Below are 24,587 nucleotides of genomic sequence, written 5' to 3'. Positions count from 1 at the left end.
TTTAAAGGTTTAGAGGAAATTAGTCAATTGACCTACTTATACCAGTTTACTGTTATTTGTGAAGACACACACACACACACACACACACACACACACACTGGACCCATATTATGGTCACCATCTGAGGGCAGGTTTCCAAGTTGCGATGAATTGTGGGTCTACTTTCAGTGCTAGTATAGAAACCACACATACATTACTTGCCATCTCTGGTCCTTAGCCCACAGCTAGAACACACGGTATCCTAATTTAATTTGCAGTTGTTGACAAACAGAGCATTAAAACGTGCCGGTGGGGCAGATACACTCAAACTTTGATTTAAATTAAGCTCTTAACTGCTAATGAGGCCACAGCAGGTGAGTGATTTGTTTGTATCTTTTTTTTTTTTTAAAGATAGTCTCCGTTTTACTGGGAATTTGCCTCAAACACTGCAGAAAGACAGAAACCACCATTTTGCTATGACTTGCAGAGTTAACTATGTGACTCCTTTTAGACATTTTCTCAGTAATAAAAGTCTGAGAGAGAAAGCATCTCTCCTTCACTGAAGTGATGCTGCAGCAAGACATAACACAAATGTTTCCAATGCTGTTTTGTGCTCCCGATGATAAGTGAACAAACCTTTAAGTATAAAATGAGAGGAATATTCCTTTAAGCTACTGGAATCTGGCAGAGAGAGAAGCTCTGTACTGAAACCTGCTTAAGCTGTAGTTTTCCCGCATGCTAACTGGCTAGTGGTGTGCTCTTCTGTTGTTCTGAACGAGCTTAGACAAGTCTGAGTAAATAGCTCAAGTTACATTACCCCGATATCTTGTACATATCTTTGTTAGAAGTTTTTTTAACAGTCAAATATAAGAATGTGTTTGTCTGTGACCAATACTTATTGGCAGATATATCGCTATCAGATCTTTATACATTCTCAAATATCACTATTGGTATCAGTTTCAAAACTCCAGTATCTGTAAGGCTATAGAGACTGAAATCTTTCAACATAAAGCCTCCTTTACTAATAGTTTGTTTGAAAAGTGTGGCTGTTCATCAGGCAGGGGGAGGGTGTCTTTAATTAATAGTTTTCTGTCTTTCAAGCCCTTCATCTTTATGGTGCAACATCAAAAGAAGAGGGGATAAAATCAGAAGGCAATATGCTCGGGAAATTAAAAACAGGAGAAGGCAATGGACGGGAAGAGGACAGGGAGAGGACGGAGGGAAAAAGTGAGATAAGAGCATTTGTTTGACTTTCATTTTCCAGTGACCACAGGTACTAAGAGATGGAAGAAATAAAGACACTTGCGTCTTTCTCTGGTGAAAACGCAGCTGAAATACACAAACCGACTCTATATATGTACTTGTAACCTCGCCAGTTCATATGCATAGCAACAAGCACACCAACACCTCTTTTATGTGAAAACACACTTTGAAATATTGAACTTGTAATCCTGGGTGGCCCCTCCCTAGCTTTTGTCCCTTTGCATAGGACTCTTGTGATATCTGACAGAGGAACAGGCAGTGAGCTTGACGTGAAACCCTGTGGCTTTCTAGAATAAGACGGTAATAAAGCCTCGCGGGGGGGTGGGAGCCGGGTAAAGCCACTTCCGTGTGCTAGCAGGGGCTCTAATGAAACCCACCACCACACAGTTATCAAGTAGAAAATGTCCTATAGATATCCCCAAAATGGACTGCGGAAGGCATCAATAATTTACCTCCTAGCCTGTCTAGAAAGCTTGGATCATCCTAGTTCCTAGTTTAGAAGCCTGTTTACATATTTAATCTCAATCCATAATGCATAAAGACTAGCTCGGAGTAACTCCTGGGAGAAATAACTATTGAGCAGATTAGTGTTGATATGCACACAGGCTGAATAGTGAGTGATGCAATGTGTGTGTGTGCACATGCACACAAACCACAAGTGTGTTTGTGTGCATGTCTGTACAGTGCATGCATTTATGGGAGTGTTTGTGTGCATGTCTGATGAGCATGTATTAATCTAAAGATAGTTTACGTAATGAGACTGGTCTGGCGTTGTGTGTGAGTCACCCCATAATGATCTTCATAGCCTTTTTTTCAAGGGCCCGTTGCCATGGCAGCCGCTGCATCAATAGCTCGAGATGTGGATGCATCTTTCTTTCCAAAGCGTGTGTCCTACTCAAGTCACGTTTGTCACAACTCCCCAAATATGACTCACTCACCCCTCTTCTTTGAGTTTCAACCATTGAAATATGAACAAGTGTGTTCATTGAACATTAGAGTGTTTTCATAACATATGTTAAATACTTTGAGAGACACTTTGCCTTCAGTGGCGCTCAGTGCATGCAGCTGTGCATCTCTCCGTTTCCCTTTCCCTCTGCCTCTCCCCTGCAACGTAATGCAGAGAAATATTGCTTCTGGTCACCAGTCTTGAAAAAGCAAGGTGGTGAATAAGATTGTGAAGGGCGCAGAATGTAAAACACTGATACATACAAACATGTAGAGGAGCTCAATCCTGCACACATTACACTTAATGGACTAAAAAAATGTTCCTCACAAAGCCTTACTGTACATACACACAGCATGTGTGAATGAGTGATTCATTCAGCTATATTCTACAACAGCATGTTAGTCATCTATGCACAGATTAGCATACTTCTTATTACTGACTGAACACATGGAGGGCCAGTCAGTGAGAGCTGGAAAACTGCCACACAGACTGTTTTTAACCATGCTGCAGCTGTAGGGATTTCAATGTCGGTCTGTTGGTCAGTCTCATGTATATATCTCAACTAATATTGGATGAATTGCGATGACATTTTGTACAAACACCGATGATGCGCTCAGGATGACTCGTAATAACTTTGGTGATCCTCTGACTCCTCGTGCCACCATGAGGTTCACATTTGTGGTTTTGTGTGAAATGTTTCAATAACGATTGAATGGATTGTCGTTAAACTTAGTACAGACATTTCCCTCACGATGAATTATACTCACTAAACTAATGACGCCCCATTAGCCTCAGCTGCATTTTGTTTTTGGGGCTTATTAGTAAATGTTAGCATGCTAAGCACAGCCACACAGACCTGCTAGCATGGTCTCGTTTCAACGCCAAAAAAGAGCAAACATTAAAAGAGCGTTTTAGTTTATGACAATGTGAGTTTTATGGTAATGCTAAAATTGTCAGCAATTTACTTGGTGTTAAGAAACATGAGCAGAAACGCGTTCAGAGAGATTTTAGCCGGGGTTAGCCAAATCAATTTGGTCATAGCCAGCACGAACAGTGAGCGACTGTTCAGCTCTGTGACTGCGTGGCAACAAGGTAGAGATGCTTACAGTATATATTTAGTAGTTAGTAGGATATAGTATTTTATTTAAGGGTTGAATGACTTTAAAACAGTTCAGTTATTTTTTATAACAAAGATGTCTTCGTTACCCTGACACAGAAGGGGAATAAATAACAACAAAACAGCCATCAGAATCAGTAATCGATCAAATGATCAGTATTGGCCCAGAATAGGACAATAGTCGCATCCCTACCCAAGATGTAATGCACAGAGATTATATTTCACAATAGAGGGAATACAAGTGTGTCTGTGTATAAAGTCTAAATATAAGGCTGTGACTGAGGATTTGCTTTGGTTTTCCAGGAAAGTCGGCGAGTGTGTGCGTGTACGGGTGTGTGCGTGTGTATTCTGAGCACCTTGTCATCATCTTCCGAGAATTTCAGATGACTCAGAGATGGATGGCCTTAAGGCTTATTGATCACACACACACACACACACACACACACACACACACACACACACACACACACACACACACACACACACACACACACACACACACACACACACACACACACACACACACACACACACACACACACACACACACACACACACACAGAAAATGGGCTGAAGTGTAATTGAGACACAAGGGTTCAACACAACAGCTCACCATGAGCAGGGCTACAAATGGTCAAGCACTCATTTGAACAACATGTTCTTCCTGCGATCGACACACACTGCTCCAGGGAAGAACTTTAGAGCAAACAACACATGTTCCTCAGGTGTGAGAGTGTGTTTGTCTTCATATAGTCTCTACATGTCATCATGAGTGTTTACTATAGCCTGGGGGGGCCGTGTATCAATTCCCAATCTGTCGCTCTGGCATCTCATCACAACCTCCTTACAGTGTAAATGGAACTTCGTTATCGAGCTAGCTACTGTCAAAGCTCATTATGTAAGAGCAGGTGATTTGCTGCAACCTGGTGCAGTTGAGTGTGAGCGAGTGTGTGTTTATTTTCCACTCAGGCGAACAGGACACAGAGCTCACTTATTTCTTTTGTTTGCAGAAGAAACTTTTCACTGTTCATTCATTTTGTCTACCACACCGGACGTTTCTCCATTACCTGCCAAGTCTCTCTCTTTTCAGAACATATTATTTTGCAGAATTTGACCACAAACCATAAATAAGGCAATGAGAAAATTTAAACAGACTCTGCAATCTCTTTCTTTTCATACATTTACACATATTTATAATCCCTCTATTATTTTAATTGCACTAGTGTACTGTACTGGGCTGCAGTCCAGCAAGGTATTGTAATCTATGAATGTGCATGTGTGCAGTTAATTCGTCTTCAAGCACTCGCCCACCTGCCGTAACCAAAGAGGTATGCGCCGCTGGGTTACATCGGCCGTAATTCCTCAAGATTAGCTACAAAAGAGTGGAGAAAAAACTAAATCTCATGTTACCCAGTGATCTGATACGGTGCCAGAGGTCGAAATTAAGGAACAAAACCATCAATAAAGCGGGGAGAGAGGGTAAGAGGAGAGGAAACAGAGGAAGAGAGAAGGCCTATGATTTGTTGGGCAGCAGAAGAGTGCTAGGTTTCACCTCAATAATTCATAATGTGTAATGTGAGGGTCACATCGTCTGTGGAGGGAGGAGGGAGGCAAAGAGATAGAGAGAAGATGGAGCGATGAAAGGGAGAAATGCAAGTAAACATGAGGAGACAGAGAGGGAGGAAGAGATTAAAGGATGGCAGACAAAGACAGTAAACATGAAATAGAAAGTAGATTAAGATAAACTGAATAACTACAAGAGGATAACAAAACCCAAGGCAGATAGAGAGAGGAGGATACAGGCAAAGCAGAGCAAGTGAAGAGAAAAGATGAGGATAGAATGAGACATATTTAACACTCACTAAACTGTACCTGGACGTACATTTATGTAAACTTATCCAAGATAGAGAAACAAAAAAGCTAGATGTACAAGTAATACGCAAAACAACATGAAAAGGTTTACTACTGGAGGAGTCACTCATATCCTGCAGTATAACTGTTTTACTGTGATTATGCAATTCATGGCATTTGCTTCATTACATGTCCAGCTCTGATAAAGAACAGATCAACATCACTTTTTAATAGCATGCAATTTTAATTAAAATATCCTGGAACAGCACAGTGAAAAAGCCCCAAATTTGCTGTAAGGGATTTTAACACTGAAGTGTAATTAAAACTAAAAGACTACGAGAGACAAAGAGAGAGAGAGAGAGAGAGAGAGAGAGAGAGAGAGAGAGAGAGAGAGAGAGAGACAGAGAGAGAGAGAGAGACAGAGAGAGAGAGAGAGAGAGAGAGGAGAGAGAGAGAGAGAGACAGAGAGACAGAGAGAGAGAGAGAGAGAGAGAGAGAGAGAGAGACAGAGAGAGAGACAGAGAGAGAGAGAGAGAGAGACAGAGAGACAGAGAGAGAGAGAGAGAGAGAGAGAGAGAGAGAGAGAGAGAGAGAGAGAGAGAGAGAGAGAGAGAGAGAGAGAGAGAGAGAGAGAGACAGAGAGAGACAGAGAGAGAGACAGAGAGAGAGAGAGAGAGAGAACATGGTCTATGTAAAGCTTCTCCTGGGACCTTTTACAAGGAACCCTAATGGTGTGAGAAAACATGAGGCAGCAGTTTTTTACAGACAATGTCAATGTGACCAAGCAGCACAGCACAACCTCAGAGTTTAAAGTATAATAAAGACTTTGTTAACACATTTACTAAACTGTGATCCTCCTTTGTTTTACCAAACTGTCAACATTTAAATGTTAGGTGATTCGAAGATAACCTTAGTCTTTTGCAATGAATTGACAACACTTAATTTAGAGCCCTCTGATGCATGCTAAACACCAGACTTCAGACCTTGTGATCTCCCTTGGGCTCTATTGGAGTCATTTTGACACATGATAGGTATACGTCAGGGCAACAAATTCATTTTATCGATGCTTCTCTCCCTACCTTCTCCTGTCACATCAACTTTACTGCAGTTTGTCAAGCTTTCATGAGTCTCCCATCCCGTGTTAATGAATCTTACAGGCATGCTCCGATCGATCTTTATGGCTGTGATCCTGATCGGACTCCTTTAATATTGGATATCTCCGTCTCTATCCGATACTCAGATACATGTTTAATCAACATTTAGGTAAATATGGTGCATATAAATAAGATATGCATAGGACATATTCTTCATAAAAGCTTAGGACATTTTTCAAACAACCCACAGTCCCAAAGTCTTCTTATGAAACCCTGACTAATCTAAATAATTAAAACCCAATTTCAAGCTGTAACTATTAGGATTTTGAGAACATTTTTATCTATTATTGTCATAACCAGCAACTTCCAATACTCAAGTGTGGGATTCAGTGGCAAACCAAACATCCAAACATAGCAATAAAAAGTCCTTTTTAGCATCTTTTATTCACACATGCTTCTTAAGCATCAAAAATTAATCCTCTTGAATTTCCCATCCGGTGCTACGGCTCTTGTGTGTTGGAGTGTGTGTGCATTCTGGCTGTATATACTCATGCTTTAGTATATGCAGAGGTATGTGCATGTGTGTGTCTGTATTAACCTATGTCCTGGGTGGATTTCAAAAGAACCCCTTCAAGCTCTTCATTTGATGCCTCTACAAAGGGCCCGCCTTGCCGCAAGGGACTATGTGTGTGTGTGAGAGTGTGTGTGCGTGTGTGACGGCCTACAAAAAGAGCACCATTCTTTATCTGAGAGCCGATACAAAAGACATGGTGCTGAGGACCGAGTTATTGTTGCACCGAGCACGACGCCTTCACACACACTAGCCATAGGATGGTCGTTTTACACCCTTGAGGAGAGGTGTGGGCTGGGCTGGTCTCACACACACACACACACACACACACACACACACACACACACACACACACACACACACACACACACACACCCTCTCTGGTTGAAAGTTTAGAACCTGTCTAACGTTGTAACACCTCAGCCCTGTTAGATGCACTCAAGCAGCGCCTCATCAACAACACCCATCATGCTCCACATTTGTTGACTTCTTTTCCATCATTTAGCAATTTCAACCTTATATTGTTTTCTTTTAGCTTCTTATTTCATCTGCTTATCCATTACTTTCAGTTTTCCATTTCAAACTCTACTTTTATCCAACCGTTTAACTAATTTTTGCAGACTCTAAATTGTTCAGGTGTTATAGTTGCCCTAATGTGTGGATATTTATCAAAGTCTATTTTATGAAATGAGTTGAGCTACTCCACAATATTTCCACTTACCGCCTGGCAACTGCCTAATTGCCCTGTGAAGTACATGTACGCTTGTTTGGGATTCATTGATGTAGAATAATCAGACAAAAACACACCATGGTCCCGATAGTAAAACATGACACTGAAAGAGAGTTTCAATGAAAACTAAGAATCTTAAAAAGGCTATTGTGTTATGCCCAATCCTTCCCAAACACACACACCCAGCCAACACCCAGCCAACACCCAGCCAACAGGAAAGCGGCTGGCTCTAAGACAAAGGGCTGTCAAAACAAATACAAATAAAGGAAGAAGACAAAAGGAAAAGGGGGAAGGCTTGATGTGAGGGTTTAGAAATCTGGCTTCTAGCTTTAACCAAAGGAGGAAGTGCCGTGCTCTAAGAGACTTACCATGCATGTGTGTACAAAGATACCAAGAAAAAAACTAAAATGTTTCCTAAACAACATATCAAATGAGGACATTTTAAAAATGTAATTCAATATGGCATCTTCTAAAGTTTGGAGGTTGGACTGCCAAGTATCACAGCAGCCTGGTGATGTTTCTCTGTGTGACTCTACCGGCCTCTTAGCAGACCTCTTTGCATTCTCACTCAAATGCTGCAATCAGGATATCCTGTCAAATGTCGGTACCAGCAGCTCGTAACAACTTTCAACAGCAGCCAACCAACCTCCCGCAGATGGGTGAGTCAGCTAAGAGGACAACCAATGACCCTGGTGCACCTATACAGCGGAATCTACGGTTTGTGTGTCGAGATAGTTAAATCTGCACACATGGGAAAATGAGTGAAGCATGGGGCGACAGTATATTGCTGAACAAGGGACAAGCGTAGCCTAAATAGTGTGTTGTGAGCAGAGTGAGCCAATTTGAGGTAAACAAGCGAGTCAGAAACAATTAGAGGCACTTGGATGGCATTCTGCAAAGTACCCAGATAATCAAAACACTGGAACATTTAGAGACACAGAGACAGACACTTGCCAGAGGAAAAGAAATTACAAAATTATGCCCACAGGCACACAACTAATCTATAATGTGTATTGTGAAGGAACCTTCATATTGCCAAGTAATTACTTTCCGACGCAGCCGATTTAAATTGAAATATGATCTTTCTTTATCCTTTCCAAAGTTATAAACTACAGACACCACAATTCCATCCCCCACAAAGCCACAACGCTCAACTTTCTCAAAACACATCAGTTCTTTGGCATTTCCATTCTTCTCTGGTTAGATGTGGAAAAACTACATGGAGTCCCATCTCGATCCGCCAGCCAGCATGTACAGTACACGTACCAAGACATTAACTCCTCCAGACTGCAAACATCTAACCACAATGTTCGTGTCCACTGGTGACACACTGGAGAGGAGAGGAGGCAGGAGAGTGCACAGAGCCGCACCCTGAGGCCTACTGCATCCTGTGTAGCGTGAAGGAAGAGTTAAAAACACCATGAAGACGTGAGGACTCACCCGGACAACTTGACAACCAACAGGCTTGCTAGTTCCTCTCCCAATCAACCTGCTTCCTGTGCTAACAACGGCTTAAAATGGAGATGGCAGTTTTTTCTAAGCAACTTTAGTCTGAGTATCTGCCTGCAAGTGAAGTGCCTTCAGCATCATAAGCCACATACAAAGACTTCACGACGGTTTGTGCAGTGCTTCGCCGCAGGCAAAAGAGAGTGCTGAGAGAGACAGACCGAAGGAGGAAGTAGGCGTTTGTCGAGAAGAGGAAACAGGTCTGTCAGCCGAAAAAAGCGGCAAAATTCAAAGATAAGAGAGCGAGTAAGAAGAGAGTCCAATTCAGGTGTAAAGAAATAAACCCTGCATCCATTCCTAGAGATTGAAAAACACACTTAATTGAAATGATTGGATTAATTAAGGGTAATTATAAATATATCATTAGTGTTCCTCTCCGCCAGTGAGCGAATAAATGAGAGTAGCCTTAAAGCAGGTTAATCTCGCATTGGAAACATCTCATCTGGCTCTGTCCAAAGGTAACTAAAGTCATCAGGCGGCAGCTCTGAAGCTCACTAATCACTTTATATGTTGTTTAATCCGTACAGAGAAAGTCGAGACATTGTGGTTTTACAGAGGCTTTATTAAAAAAAAAAAAAAAGGTGTTGGCTTTTGTTACCTTTGAAACGAGTCAGGCAAGCAGTTTCCCTCTACTTCCAGTCTGTATGCTAAGCTAACCGGCTGCTGGCTGTAGCTTTACATTTGTTGGACAGATGAGAGTAAATAAGTGTATTTCCCAAAATGTGGAACTACTGCTTTAAAGATTTACCCTGAAAACAACAAGTGTTATTTAGTGTACCACACTTTATCACAGCAGACAGCTCACCTATGAGAGACATGATGCACACCATAGGGGGAAAGGGTCAGAGGGTAGAGTCTCAAAAAAACCAGGTGATCCCCCCCTCTTTCTCCCCCTTTCCTGTCCATCTTCAGCGATACCAATAATAGACCACAGAAAATAAGTGTTATTGCTTTTACGACCATATAAAATCCAATGATGCATTGAATACTGCTGTTCAAAGACGGCCAGAGAGCAGGTGATTACCAATAACGCAGCGCAGCGCAGCACGCACTCCTCCCCCCCCCAATCCCAACTGATGCAACAGTCAGAACAGTTTACAGCCAGTAGTATTGTTGAAAGTAGTAACAGAGTGAGTCAGATGGTTTACACACGGTCACAAAAGAACTTTGAGCAAGAGCTAAGAGGCTAAATGCCCGAGTTGAAATATTTACTAACACGCCGATGACAACCTCATTTCAGACTGAGAGCTCAACAGGCCATCTGTGCAAGTTTCACACAAAAACAGATGTTTACTCCACCCATGCTGAGGTCAAATTTGGTTCGTATGAACCTCATACACACAAGAATCCAGGACTTTCAGTTCTCACTCAAACTCCCTTAGAGCCTCAGGAAGACAAGTATGGAAAAAATAAAACTTTTCAACACAGCAAAAAAAACATCAAACTATCAGAAACGTATCATATCCATATTGAGATTTTGTCTTGTGCCAAGCTGAGAAAAATACAAGGAAGACAGGGCCGTGCTTCAGTTGAGCCATCATGTGTCACGGAGACCTGAGGAAGTGAAAAGGTTGAGTGGACCTTCGTCACTAATGTATCCTTGCAAGACAGCTGAGAATATTCTTTTATGATCGACACACAACGGTCTGTCAGGGAAGCTTAAAGAGAGGGAAGTCTGCTGAGTCAGAGTTCTCACAGGGGGACTCTTCCCAACTCCATGTCAAAGTTTTAATAATCTATCTAAACTATCTCAGCTCCCTCGTGAATACCCTTCCTCTGTGCTCTCCGTCAGCCACTGACCCATTCAGGTTTCTGCACGGCGTTTCAAAATCCGACAAATCACCCATTTTTCCCTACGACAGCTGCTCTTGTCAAAATTCCCTCACTTTATCAAAGCCTTAGGATATCCTGCCATATATAAAAAGGTATATATATATATATATAAAAAGGTATATATATATATATAAAAAGGTATATATATATATATATATATATATATATATATATATATATATATATATATATATATATATATATATATATATATATATATATATATATATATATATATATATATATATATATATATATATATATATGAATAAATAAATGTATGTATGTATGTATGTATGTATGTATATAAGAAGGTTTGTCACTTGGCATCTACTAGGGCTGCAACTCATTTTTAATATTGATTAAATCACATTGTTTTCCGGATTAATTGATTAACTCTAGTATCAACTATGAAAAACAATTAAATTGCACAATTAAAGCTGATGGCGGCTATTGTTCTCCATGAACAAGGACCAACTGTTAACAGTCAGCTTTAAAGCTTACAAGTGATGAGTAGTTGATACCAGAGTTATAAGTCTTGAGTAGAGTATCAAGTCTCTTCTGGAACTGCTAAGAAGTGGTTTGTGATCATGACCAGCTGCTATGTTTACATGTACGTCATTGAAATCCTCTTTTTTACTCGCTCAAGGAGCAGCAGATTGTTGTTTGGACCGAGTGTTAACCTGATAGTTGAGGCTGTTTGTTGTTCCAATCAGGAGAGATTTAGCCTTAGTATGCAGGGCAGGTTGTGGGTTTTTTATTTCTTACATAACAGGGACTTTTGCATGTTGGTGTAGTAGTGATTTGGGGGCAATTGTTTTATCTACAAGGCAAGAAACAATTTAATGTGTGCTGCAGTAAAAGCGTAGTGTACAGGAGTGGATTCTGAAAATAATTTTCAGTCAAGTCAATGTTATTTATACAGCCCAATATCACCAATTACAAATATGCCTCAGGGGGCTTTACAATCTGTACCAAATAAGACCCCCTCAGGAAGAGCATCTCAGGAGGGATCCCTCTCCCAGGACGGACAGACGTGTAATAGATGCGTGTTCAGAATAAACAACATAATAAAATGACGATACAGACAATCCATGATGGGTGGGTCCAGGAGGATTTCAACAGCTTCCAGTGGAGTGGAGTATATAGAAAAATAATTGTAGATTAGCTTGTTAAAACCTTGTTACAAACTTTTCCAACCCTTTTTAACTATTAAGTTAAAATATAGTATTAAAGGAATCGATATTTGGGGGGGAAAAACCTTAATTTTCTTGCAGAGTGTTCCATGAGAAGATCAATACCACTCTGTCGAACATTAAGCTACAGGGACGCCCCGGTAGCTCGGAGCGTGCTCCCCATGTACTAAGGCTGACTTCTTACCAGCGTTCGATTCTGACACTTTGCTGCATGTCGTCCCATCTATCCTGTCTATCTTCAGCTACACTATCTAATAAAGGAAGATGCCCTGAATATAACCTAAAAAAAACACATGAATCTGCAGCCAAAAGACCTTAGAGGGCCGTGGGGGGGGATAGTCTGACTATCAAACTATTGCTTCAAATGAAAATTATAAATAATAACTTCCTGTATTACTTTTCATTTCAGAAACCAGCTATTTGTATGATTTTAACCATTCTAACAACAGACTGACTAATTATCAAAAGATAATTGCTTGTTTTTATTGTTCGTACTATTCATCACCTGTGGCTATTGTTGGTGATTCAGTGATTTAAGATCATGGTTACACTCAACTCTAAATGTTGGATAATAATATCAGACAGGTGTTGACGTCAATCACTCGATAAGTGTTTCAGAACCTTTTTTCTTTTTTTAACCCTTTGCCATTTCCCCCCCATTTCTCAAATGTGCACATTCCCACAGTCTACTTGCAGAGGAGGTTGTCAGGCAAAGATAACTCCACAACACCTCAGGGAATCATCTATTATTCAAAACCACATCCAAATGTATTCCACTTGAAGAGGAATAACATGTTGTACTTGTAATTGTCAAACTTCAGTGGTTATGATCCATGGATTTCAACATACTGCGTTACATATTGTTACTGTAGACGGAAAGCTGGACCTGGTTTTAGTTTCCAAACTGCATCACCTTGCGAAACAACACCTCACAAGTAGGTGTATGATCACACAATGCCCTGTTCCTAAAACAACACACGCTCTCAAAACAGAACAGTAACCATCTCCTTTGGCCAAGAAACAACTGCCTCTAGCAGGCTGCTAAATTAGCATATGCTAGGTTTCTTTATACAAATGAATAAACACAAGCTATTAGCCTGTAGAAATACCAGCCTGTAGAGTCCCAGTGTTTCCACAACGAAGAGGATACTGGAGAGCGCCAGACTTCGTGTTTCGAAGAGTCTGAGGAGGAAGTCTGAACTTGATTAGTTTTAATGGAGGACTACATGTAGGCCTACATGTAATGTAATTATCTTGATGGGCCCTATATAATACAGGAGAAGATTCCTCCATCAAATTGCAGTTTGGAGTCCAGATCAACATCATCAACACACATCCTAGTATGCTGTTCAGACAGTCTGCACACCGTCAATATATATTAATGCATGATTACATAACAGAGATGTCAATTAAAAAAGAAATGGTGTTTGTGGCATAACTGCCCTCCTTTATATTCAGGACAAAATCATTTGAGTTAAGAACAGACTTCCTCCAGTGAAATAGAGTCCAAATCATACATTTCATACGGCATAAACATTCACAGCCTTAAGTGAAGAGCACAGAGGCAAAGTTAATGGATACACAACCTACTAGCTATAGCAGCTACTTAATTGGACCAAGCACTCCTGGGTCTATCTTACTGCATACAGTGTCAAGTAGAGTTATACTGGTAGTTGGGTCTTGCTGCCCACGGGATGCGCAAATATCCTCTTATTATCCTCTGTGATACTTTATAATAGTAATAATTGCACCGTGGTCCTACGGGCTAATGTGGTGCTGACTTCCTGCTTGTCTCACAGTATACACCACAGTTTTACACCACATTAGTTCACTGAATGAACTATGACGAAAAATAAACCTGCATTGGGTAAACGAGGCAACAACAGCCTAAAACCGAAAGCTCATACTGGTATAGTATTTGGGGGTTGAATTAAAATCATTTTGGGAAGCATGCTTACTCACTATGTGGCTGGGAGTTATATGAGAAGTTTGGTACGACTCTCATGTCTGTACTGTACATACATTGCAGCAGCTAGCTAGATAGTTAGCTAAACTTAGCATGAATACCGGAGACAGAGGGAAACGGCTAGCCCCACTCAGTCCAGAAGGACAGTATTTGCATTTCAGCGATTCTTATGCGCATTCATTTGTCATTTCTCACAACTGGACTGAACAAACTACGTTTAACATGCTAATCTGGAAGGCAGATTGTGTTACAGCAAGTCCAGTTGTTTCCCCCGTTCCCAGTTATTGTGCTAAACTAAGCTAAGCGGCTGCTAGCATATTTACAGCTCATCTACTCTCAGCAAGAAAGGGAATAACTGTATTACCCAAAACACCAAACTGTTTTGCACATATGTATATATAGTGTTAAAAACAACAACGTTGTCATGGTTAATGTGAAATCCAGTAAATACTGATAAAGATGTTTGACAGCCAAATGTCATTATGTAATTAACAGATGCTATTATGTCATCAACATCATTTTTTTTTTATTGATTGGATGTTTACAGCATCCAACATCCGAGTTACTAAATGCTGAGAAGTGAGCAGACAAACATGGTGACACATTGTTCACAAATGACATTCATCACTGCTCCCTGATCAATCAACTCATGATATTTTTGGATATTTAAGTGCTTATGAAACATTACCTGTACCATTAAAATACCCTGGTGTGTATATTTTAATCCTCTGCACAGCTTGTGTATTCAAGAGAGTTATGTAAGGTGTTTTTTTTACCTCCATTGCCTTGCTAACTGAAACACAATAGGCTATGTGCTCTGTTAAAATACAATCTCCTTTCTCTTTAGATTTAAAAATAACATGCCATCCTCCCCCATTACATAACTCAATATCAGTCAGCATCAAGGGTCGGCGGTGAGAGCTTAAAAACAGAAAAGAGGAGCACAATTAGGTGTTTACCTTGGAAGCCTTTTCACTGCCAGTTAGGAAAAGAGAGCGTGTGTATGTGTGAGTGTAAGTGATCCCCAGGCTGAGTGAGTCACTAACAGCGTGACCTTCTTCTCTCAGGCTTCTCAGCCTTGTTTGAAGCAGCCTGCCTGTCCAGGTCAGACACTCACTCTCCACAGTGTATTTCTTTTTTAAACTGAAAGATATAGGAGGATTGAGCTATGGAAATACTGGCCGATTCAATAATGTCTTCAAAACTCGATCGCAACTCGGAAGGTTTACTGCAGCAGCATAAACACTGCAGGGATTGTTGGATACCGGCTGGGATGAGAGCAAAATGGTTTATTATGTACATGATGACTTGTGCAATCAGCAAATAGACATTAGTATCTATTTTAGTTGCAAGCAGGCCGAGGTCCTTAGAAATAATAAGGATTTGTTACATCCCGAATACGGCTAGAGCTACCATGAAACACGCCGCAGCATCACAATTTCCTCCCAAAAGAAATCTGCACTCAACCACTCGTCCATTCTGATCTTCACCAGAAGGCTTTTCTGGACCTCAGATTAAGCTCTGAGACTGATAACAGCGGTTTTCTTAACCTCAAATTACTTAGAGATGTGGGTTAGAGAGATGAAAATGTCTGCTATGCTATGCGCGTCCTCAGAAGACTCCACAGTGGCTGGTCTGGCTGCAAGCCTGTGGGGTCTTTGGTGTAATCAACTTACTTAGCTGGACCATTAGGGCCGAGCTGGAAAGAACGAAGAGCCTAAACGCTTAAAGGCACAGACTGAAATGTGACTGTCATAATACTCAAAAGAGCAGCAGTGTTAGACTCTAATCACCATGTAGACTATGGGGAGGATACAACTAAATATTTATTGTGGTTTAAATTTTGTGTTGACTGCTATGGGTCATTTATATTCCCTAAACTGAGTAGCACAATACTTGATACTGACTATTTAGTATTTGTAGCAAATAATTTAATCACACATCAAATAAAAAGGTATCAAAGAAATACATTTAGTCACTTAAAACAAGGGGAAACAGCTGGTTCTGTCCAAAGGTTTCAAAATTCACCTACCAGCATCTCTTAAACTCACTAACTAACATCTCAGTTGTTTAATCAATATAAAAAACAAGGTGTGAGAGCAACAAGTTGCCAGGCAACCAGCAGACTCCAGGAAGTCACTGCACCGACCCAAGAAATAGTCCAGCTCACAACCCCCACAAAACCACACATTTTACATGTTGGCTTTACACAGGTTACATGGACAAGATATAACATAATAAGTGAGATAAAGAGAAGCTGGTAGGTGGATTATGTTACCTTTGCACATCACATTACCCCAGTCAGTTTTATTCTAAGCTACATTTTAAAGTATTAGAAAATATGAACTATGATTTCTTTTGGGGGATAAACAAGTAACAGTCTGAACTCTTATATTGTTATGTTGTATACATTACTATTGTATATTAATATATTCTCTTTAGCAAACTCAAATCCGGGAGATACAAAAGTCTGGTAAGAAACAAGACATTTTACAAACATCGGGATCTTAAACTGTCCCTTCTTTGCCATCAAAAGCAAAACTGAAGTCCCTTTTTCCATGAAAGATGAAACGAATTAAGCACTTGAACGAGCTCAAGGGAGTCAAATGAAACAAAACAAAAGTGTGCCTTGTTTCTAAAGACAACAGTTTGTGATGTAGAAAAACACAACAATAAAGTGCAATTCTTCAAAAGCAGCAGAGAGTAGGGGAGCGGCGGGGAAGGGTTTGACCCGACTGATCACAACAATGACTGGAGCCTCCGGGGCCACGCTTCAAGGAACAGGAGAGAGAATGTATAGAGGGGATGGGTAGGGACCACACAAAAACTCTGCCAGGTCACATGACCGAGGCGGAGATGAATGGTGCTTTTTGGTTGGTCGAAGAGGGAAGTCATGGAAACAGGTCTATAGTACCATTGTTTAACTGTGAAGCCTGTGTGTGTCTGTGTGTCTGTGTGTGTGTGTGTGTGTGTGTGTGTCTGTGTGTGTGGAGGCGGGAGATGTTGTAGCATCAGGAGGGACTAGCAAGGCAGTCTTCATTCACAAGCAGAAAAACGCCTCCATCATAAAGTGACCTTGACTACTCTAGCAGAACAACGAGCGAATCAGAGCATCTCCCTCTCACACCCCCTCTTATTCCAAGTGGGTGCATTACAGAGAAAGCAAAAAACACGTAAACATAAACTGCCTTATTTTTATAGAAACACTGACACAGTTCATGTTATGAAGCTGGGCCTTCATTGAAAAGTTATGACCAGCTCCAGTTTCCACTTTGTGTAACTAATCAAACTGTATTACTGCGGGGCGAATCAATAACTCTTCTCCAGCACCGCGTCATGTCAGGCATGCATCACATGCTTGCAAGCTCATACAAATTCTGCTACGGAAATACAAAATAATCCTTACAAAAGTAGCAGTTGGAAAATCTAATTGCTTTACGCTCAGAAAAAAAGCAATCTTAAAAAAAGAAGTAAAAATAAAAAGGGTAGAAACACAATCATTCACTATAGTATAACTGTCACCTACCATTCAATTCAGCACGGTCAAGCACAACATGTCTTTCGATTCTACCACGTTTCGAAAGTTAAAGAAAGGACTGAAATCCCACTTCCTCAGAGTGCTAAAATTACACCCCAGACAGCAGGGGGGGGGCGGGGGAGAGATGGAAGAGATGCTTTTACAACCACAAGTGTATACACAAGCAAAGGACAGATGTACATTTCCCCTCTGTGGGGCTTCTCATTCATAAAACACACACCGTTGTCATCACATCCCAGCTAACCGAACACAACTCTTCCATCCCGTAACTGGATTAGCGCCGTTCATGAGGAAGTTAATGACGGCACGTCTTTTGTGTGCCTATTGTAAGTCAAACTCACAAGGTGCTTTGGGAAGTTACTTGCACACACACATCCACAAAAAGAGAAGGAGCACTCTGCTGACCAAACACGAGTTGTGTGGAAGTTCCAGAATAGAGCAGTGAATATTATGTAAGAACAATACTGTAGCTTCCCTCATTTTAGAGAGAAAAGAGATGTCAGAGTGCCGTAATTACTGTAAGTGTTTTATACGTTATGGTGCCCATCTTGTTAAACACGTCTCTTTTCAAGATGAATGAACACGGATGGGTGAAAAATCTGGGCTTCATCTACGCCGCAAGAAAAACAAGCGTGTTTACTGTAGGAGTGCGTTCATGTCCTTGTCCTTGTCACGTATCCATGTCCCCAAGATAGGAAAATAATTAAATAGAAATAATTATGTAAGATATTCAAACATGAAGTCTCAGTAGGCGCACTTCATAACTCCTCTACATACATATAAAGAAACACTCTGCTTGGAATCTGTGTCTGGTGCGGGGTTTCCACAAAACAAAGTTAATTTTACAGAGTTTAAAAGGTTCAATGTGTATATCTGAGCCACCTGCTCCAAAGACATAGGGGGCAGTATTTCAACTCTATACAACCTCTAATGTTTATATTCTAGTTGTAGTAGTTTGGCATATTGTATACAAATGTATTCTTTATATTGTGTTTTTACTTCTGTGTAATGCCTGTCAGCAAGCCGGGGAGGAGAGAGGTTGGCTGAGCCGGCACTCGTCAGACAGAGCCCCAGTCAGCCCCAGCCAGAACAAGCCCAAGCCCGGCAGTCACAGCGGACACCTGTGTAACGGCAGAAACAGGGAGTTTGTTTCCCCGGTGCTGTGGCTGAACTTAAGCTAACTGCGAAACCGCCTCCTGACAGCTGTGAGGACGAAGCGAGGTGGTGCGGGTGGTTTTCCTCGTTTCTGCCATTTTGAATGTAATCTAATAAACAAAATATAAAAACAGACACGGAACATGGCTGTAATATTTACAAGAGAGTCAGGCAGCTGTACTTCTTCTCCCTCTGCTCTGAGAGCAGACAGGCGCTACAGTGACTCACTATCGCACCTCTAAAGGAACAAGTGGTATTACAGACGGGACGGAGCGGGACTAGTCAGTTAGCGTGATCATTTCAGTAGATATCTCTGCAACACAATATATAGACGTCAACAAAGTTTACTCTTCACATTCTGTTAGTTAATTGTTTTAAGTTCTATCAAAATGTAAATATTGCTCTTTTCAAAAGTTAAACTACTGATAAAATATGAATCCTACTTCAGTGTGTGGGGGGCAGGCTGGAGGTTTCAATTTTCCACATCACACTTCAACATTGGACCACAATTGGCGTCCAGATTAGTTGTGATGTCAACTAATTAACTTGATGCCACGAAGGCCTGCACATACCTACACATCTTAAACAAAGATTTAATTCTGCACATATAATATGTATTATTAATTGAGGGAGACTTTATATTTAACTGTGAAATAGTGTTATACAGTAAATATATTTGTTTTTATAGATACATTACGTAATATGGTACAGTTCTGACCTGGAATCAGCAAACATGGAGGTTGTGAATAGGATTAATTAGGATAATATTTCAATATGTTAAATGTCCAGCTTTGTAAAAACACAAAGATGATTTGAGGTATTCACCAGCCACAAACATTTCTCCTGTTACAGGGTACTACAAAACGCATTACAGTTATACCTATAGTCTTAGTGGGGTTTAAAGCTAAACCACTACTGGTTCTCGGATGACTAGAAAGCTTTTTCAGACCTGCTTTGTTACATTATAGGAGCTTAACTCCCTCTGCTCACAGGCCTGGCATGTGCCCCATCGAGTTAAATGGGATGTGAAGGATTGGGCATCCCGGGTCAGGGAATTTCCATTGCAAATGATTGTTGAGCCACCAAGGCCAGGCTTTCATTTTGTTCAGCGTTTAGACAAACATACACAACCAGGATTGCTTTCAGACGATTTGGTATCAGGGAGAGCCATCCAGTCGTACACACAGGATGTCCGTGTGTATTCTGTGTTTGCATTGTAGTGAAGGTTTTCCCATGAAACTCCAAGAGTTTCTCATACATTTGGTGCCTTGAGAGGACAGGGTAACACAGTATGATACACAATGGTTCAGCATGCTATGCCACAAGAATTACATTATCATTTTCTCTCCTGATTCTTAGAAACATTGAAAAGTATGGTTGTGATAAGGATCCAATTATCAGTGCTCGTGTTGATTCTATACAGTACGAGACATTTCTGTGCCATCGAGAATTTGGTCTGATGTGAACTCCTGCTGCAGTGTTGTACACGTCATATACATCTTTTAATGGCAACATGGTCTCCACTTAGCTAAATTAAATAGCTCAGAGGATTACCATCTCTGCTGAAGCATGTAATAACCAAAAGGACATATCATCATCATAACTCAACAAACCATAATCCGCCGCTGCCTCTTTAATGGCTTTTAAAGTGTGTCAAGGCCCGAATCACTGCTACCAGTCAAATTTTTAATGAACATGCCCTCCTCTAAAGTGCCAGTCTGCCAGTCATTCTGCCCAGCTTTGAATGCCGTGTCACTCTATCCCCTGTTGGGTTGTGCTAGCCTAGATCGAGATGTGCGAAAAGCCCGAGAACATTTGGGATTGATTTGTGGCTATTTTTACTTGTCCTACTTGAACTAAATGGTTCAGATACTCAGAGGAAGAAGTCAGGAGCTGAAAAAGCTTATTTAACTCCAGGGGAAGAAAAACAAAACTGGAACGTTAAATGGTGGTAAGAGAGTGGACGCTTTAGTGTAGAGCCTTTTAAAAGCACCATTTAATAATAGGAAGGAATATGCAGAAAAAGTACATCCCCCATCCATTAGTCTATTATTTACAGACTACTGGCATCCTGAAGAGTGAAAATTAACATGCTGAGAAAGATAAATGCACATGTGAACGCACACACCAGACAGGTGGAGGGCGCTGTCTCAAGTGACCTTGCACCTTGATAGACTTGATGTACTCAGTAGCAGCATTTCCTCCACAAGCCACACAGGACCAATGCATACATAGGCTACAGCGCTCCTCTCCAGCTGAGCAAAGATTACTCCTCTTATTAAACCATAACTCAGGAGAGAACACAGGCCCTCAACAACACTCATTACTGAAGCATATAGCGAGTAGGCTGCTGTTCAATGTTGCTGGTGCTACAATTATGTTTGCACTGATGACTATCATCACAAGCGTAATAAGTACTCTACGGGTGCAATGACATTATTGAAGATGGTTATAGGCTATCTTGTGGGAATACACACACACACACACACACACACACACACACACACACACACACACACACACACACACACACACACACACACACACACACACACACACACACACACACACACACACACACACACACACACACACACACACACACACACACACACACACACTAGAAGCCAACATGAAAGTAAGGAGCAACACTATTTATGAACGGTTACAAATCAGTAAAAAGCAAAAGCAGCATGAGATCAGTGTACTAATTTATAAGCGTGTTATCAATACTGGTCAGACGGCGGAGCTACAAACCGAAAGGCTCTGCTCTGTACAGCATCAGAGTCGCTGCACAGAGGAGTAGAAGTCAGATTTCACTCATCACGGTACGATAGTAAGGAGAGTTGACCGACAAGATGATGGTGGAGGACTTAAGGTCAAAGTATTAACTAATAGGGAACCAGAAAGTTAATGAGTCAATCTGTAAACCTTTAGTTTGAAGCCGTGGGGAGGACGGAGCTAGCCGGTTGAAAACCTGCAGCGAAAGCTGGACCAGGGAGGCTGGCCACACCACCACCCAACGTTAAAGATCAAAGTAAGCGTTTTAAGTGTCATCGACGTCACAAGTTCAATAACCAGAGTGAAACTTTCCTCACTGTGGCATCCCTCCTGTGTATGTGGTCTGGGTGCTGTGAAAAGATTCAGTCCCTTCACAGATCAGCCATCTAGGCTGCTCGCTGTGACTGGCACAAGTGAGTGGGAACAAAGGAGTCACTGTGGCTGTCACACTCGCTCCTCGTTACACTCACCCTTTGCTCTGCCAGCTGTCTCTCGGTCCCCTCTCACAGCCTCCCCCCCCAGCTGTGGCTATACATCAAGCTACCCTTAATTCCACACATGCAAACCCACCCACCGCCACACATGTCTTGGGGTGGCTTCAGGACTTAGCTTCACCAAAACACTTTTTTCCTCCCTGCTGAGTGCTCTTTGCCTATCCGCCATACTGACTGACTGCACTGTTGGAGGCACAATGTTATTCATCACCACCACCAACAGCTCATCAGTATCACACCACTGCACACAGCCACAACACTTGAGCTCATGCTTGCTACATATAATATACGGGTGCTCATATTCTAAAATATTTTCCATGTTATTCTGTCTTGACTTTTGGAGTCACAGTTGCTTGTTATTGTTCTTTTGCTCATTCATGCTTACACAGCCTTTGCCCAACATGCACTTCATGCATGCCACACCCTTTTACAACACCCTCCCCTCTCCTGACAGATTCCCCATGCCCAATCTTTGGGCTCACCCATTAATTTGCTAACCCTTAAACACTGCCCTCAGCCTCCCACTCTCCACTGCCTTCCTATTATTTATTTGTCCCTGCGTCTTTTTTTAATTTTTTAACCATATGCTACACCCCTGCCCTCCCCTCCCTATGTTTACCCACTGACAGGCACCAGCCCTGCCTGCCTGGTCAGTCACGAGCCAGTGGCCATGCCAGTTCGGCCTCCACCCTCGCAGTGTGGTGACTGGCCACTGCTAAAACACTTTCATCCCTCCTGCGTGCCTAGCCCGATTCTCTTGAAGCCATTCATTGAGGCTTTGCTAGTGGTTGCCTTATTATTGTCAAGTTATAGTAAAACTGTGGGTGGGGGCTCGCTTGTGGTACAGAGGCAGCGACAATAAATGAGGCTGAAGTCAGGCTATATATGGACTGGGGCATAAGAGTCAAAGAACTTTGTTTTTTCCTTTTATGGGTTAATTGCATGTAACCCACATTTATGTGAAACCGAGAGATTGAGGAAGGAGGGGCGGGGGGTGGTTGGAAGAGAGGAAGAAATACACAAGTGGAGGGCATTCCTCAGGCCAGGCTTTCATTGCTGTGGGTACGATGTCATTGGATGATGTAATCAGTGCATAGCTGATCTATAGCCATCTATCCATTGTTTGTCAGCCTGCCCTGTAATTGATAATGAAAACATTACATCGGGTTGTGCCTGCATGTCTTGACCTTTCTCTTCACACTTTCCGTCAACAGGAAATGGATCGGTCCGCATTCAGATATAAGCAGGAAGTGGCTCACCTTCCACCTCCAGTTTAGAAGAGGCATGTTCATTTGTACTAAAATCTACTTCTGAAACCTCCCCCCTCTTACATAACAAACTTTCACCGCACTGTTATGCATACGGTAGCTCTCCCGTTGTTTTGAAAATGCCATTGGTATTTCCTGTGCGTTTCTTGTGTCTGGGCTGTAAAATGCTGCCAGACAAGTTGAACACGCACAAATACACGCGCGCACACACAAAAATACAGTGTTGAGCTTCCCCTCCAGACAACAAAAGAACAGACACAGCAACAAGCCCCGAAGGCAACATTAAACCCAGCTAGTCCGCCATTACAATACCCCTCTTCTCTCAAAACAGAGCCATGCTGAACCCAGCTGAGCTGAGCTGTACCATGTTATTCTTCAGTTTTTAGCGGGGAATAAGATAAAGGCTCGGCACATTGACAACGTGTAACATCCACAGGAAATGGAAAACTCTGATGTGTGGCCAGCACGGCTCAGCCAGGGTGACACGGGGTTAGGCAGGTGGTTTACAGATGGGGAATCTGCTCAGTCCACAAAAAGCAACAGAATCCTGAGCTCAACATAATGGCATGACTGAGTCTGAGAGACAACAAAATGCATCTTGATGTTTGGTCTCAGATGGCGGGGAGAAACCTGAGTCTATAGACACAACAACATAGTGGGCAGGAATGACAAGAGGCAAAAACACAGATAAGCACCAAACAAGATAAAGAAAACTCAAACTGGTTCTCCTAAGGGTGTCTTCACAACAGAAATATTACTTTTTACTACATTGTGTATATGCCAACAGTGTCATACATTGTCGCTTACTCATCTCCCAACCTCATCAGACAGAAGAGACAAATAAAAAGGTGCGATTAAGTGTCATTAATAGTGCCCGACATGCCTGATAAGTCAAAACGCCCGGGAAATTAAAATAAAACTTGTTTAAAACCTCCATTTTCAAACATTGTGGACACAAAATAGACACAAAGGCTCCTTGCACAAAGTAAAGAAAGCATACGCTATTTATGAGCTCTGGTTAAGCTTGTTGTTCTTTGAGGCCATCAACATCCACCTGAGCAAGGCTTTGGTGGTCCAAAAGGAAGTCTTCATCATGTAGTGTTTTTTCCCCCAGATGAATTACCCAGATCACATTTACTTGTTGCCAACAGGTGACGAAAGGCAGCGCCAGGGTGTGAGAGTGATTATGGTGTGTTTCTACTGGGTGGTTAGAGCCAACAGAAACACATTTCAGGCTGTTACGGAGCTTAGAAATAGCATCAGGAGAGACGACTACTGGAACCTTGTGTAGGTCGATAT

General features: G+C 41.6%; 1 protein-coding gene across 3 annotated transcripts in view; it reads right to left on the bottom strand.

The window, feature by feature from the left end:
* elmo1 (engulfment and cell motility 1 (ced-12 homolog, C. elegans)) overlaps positions 1–24,587 on the bottom strand; it is a 104,926-nt gene that overhangs the window by 73,400 nt on the left and 6,939 nt on the right. Inside the window, exon 1 of one of the 3 annotated variants that reach the window (XM_029442743.1) lies at positions 8,992–9,177. The exons of the other annotated variants lie outside the window; for them this stretch is intronic. The gene's annotated coding sequence lies outside the window, so the exon portion shown is untranslated. Of the gene's footprint in view, positions 1–8,991; positions 9,178–24,587 lie in introns of those variants that run through there. 3 annotated transcript variants of the gene reach the window in all.

This window comes from Cottoperca gobio, chromosome 11, assembly GCF_900634415.1.
Source record: "Cottoperca gobio chromosome 11, fCotGob3.1, whole genome shotgun sequence".
Lineage (NCBI taxonomy): Eukaryota > Metazoa > Chordata > Actinopteri > Perciformes > Bovichtidae > Cottoperca > Cottoperca gobio.
The sequence above is the reverse complement of the archived record's forward strand: the minus strand, read 5'-3'. Positions and strand labels throughout refer to the sequence as shown.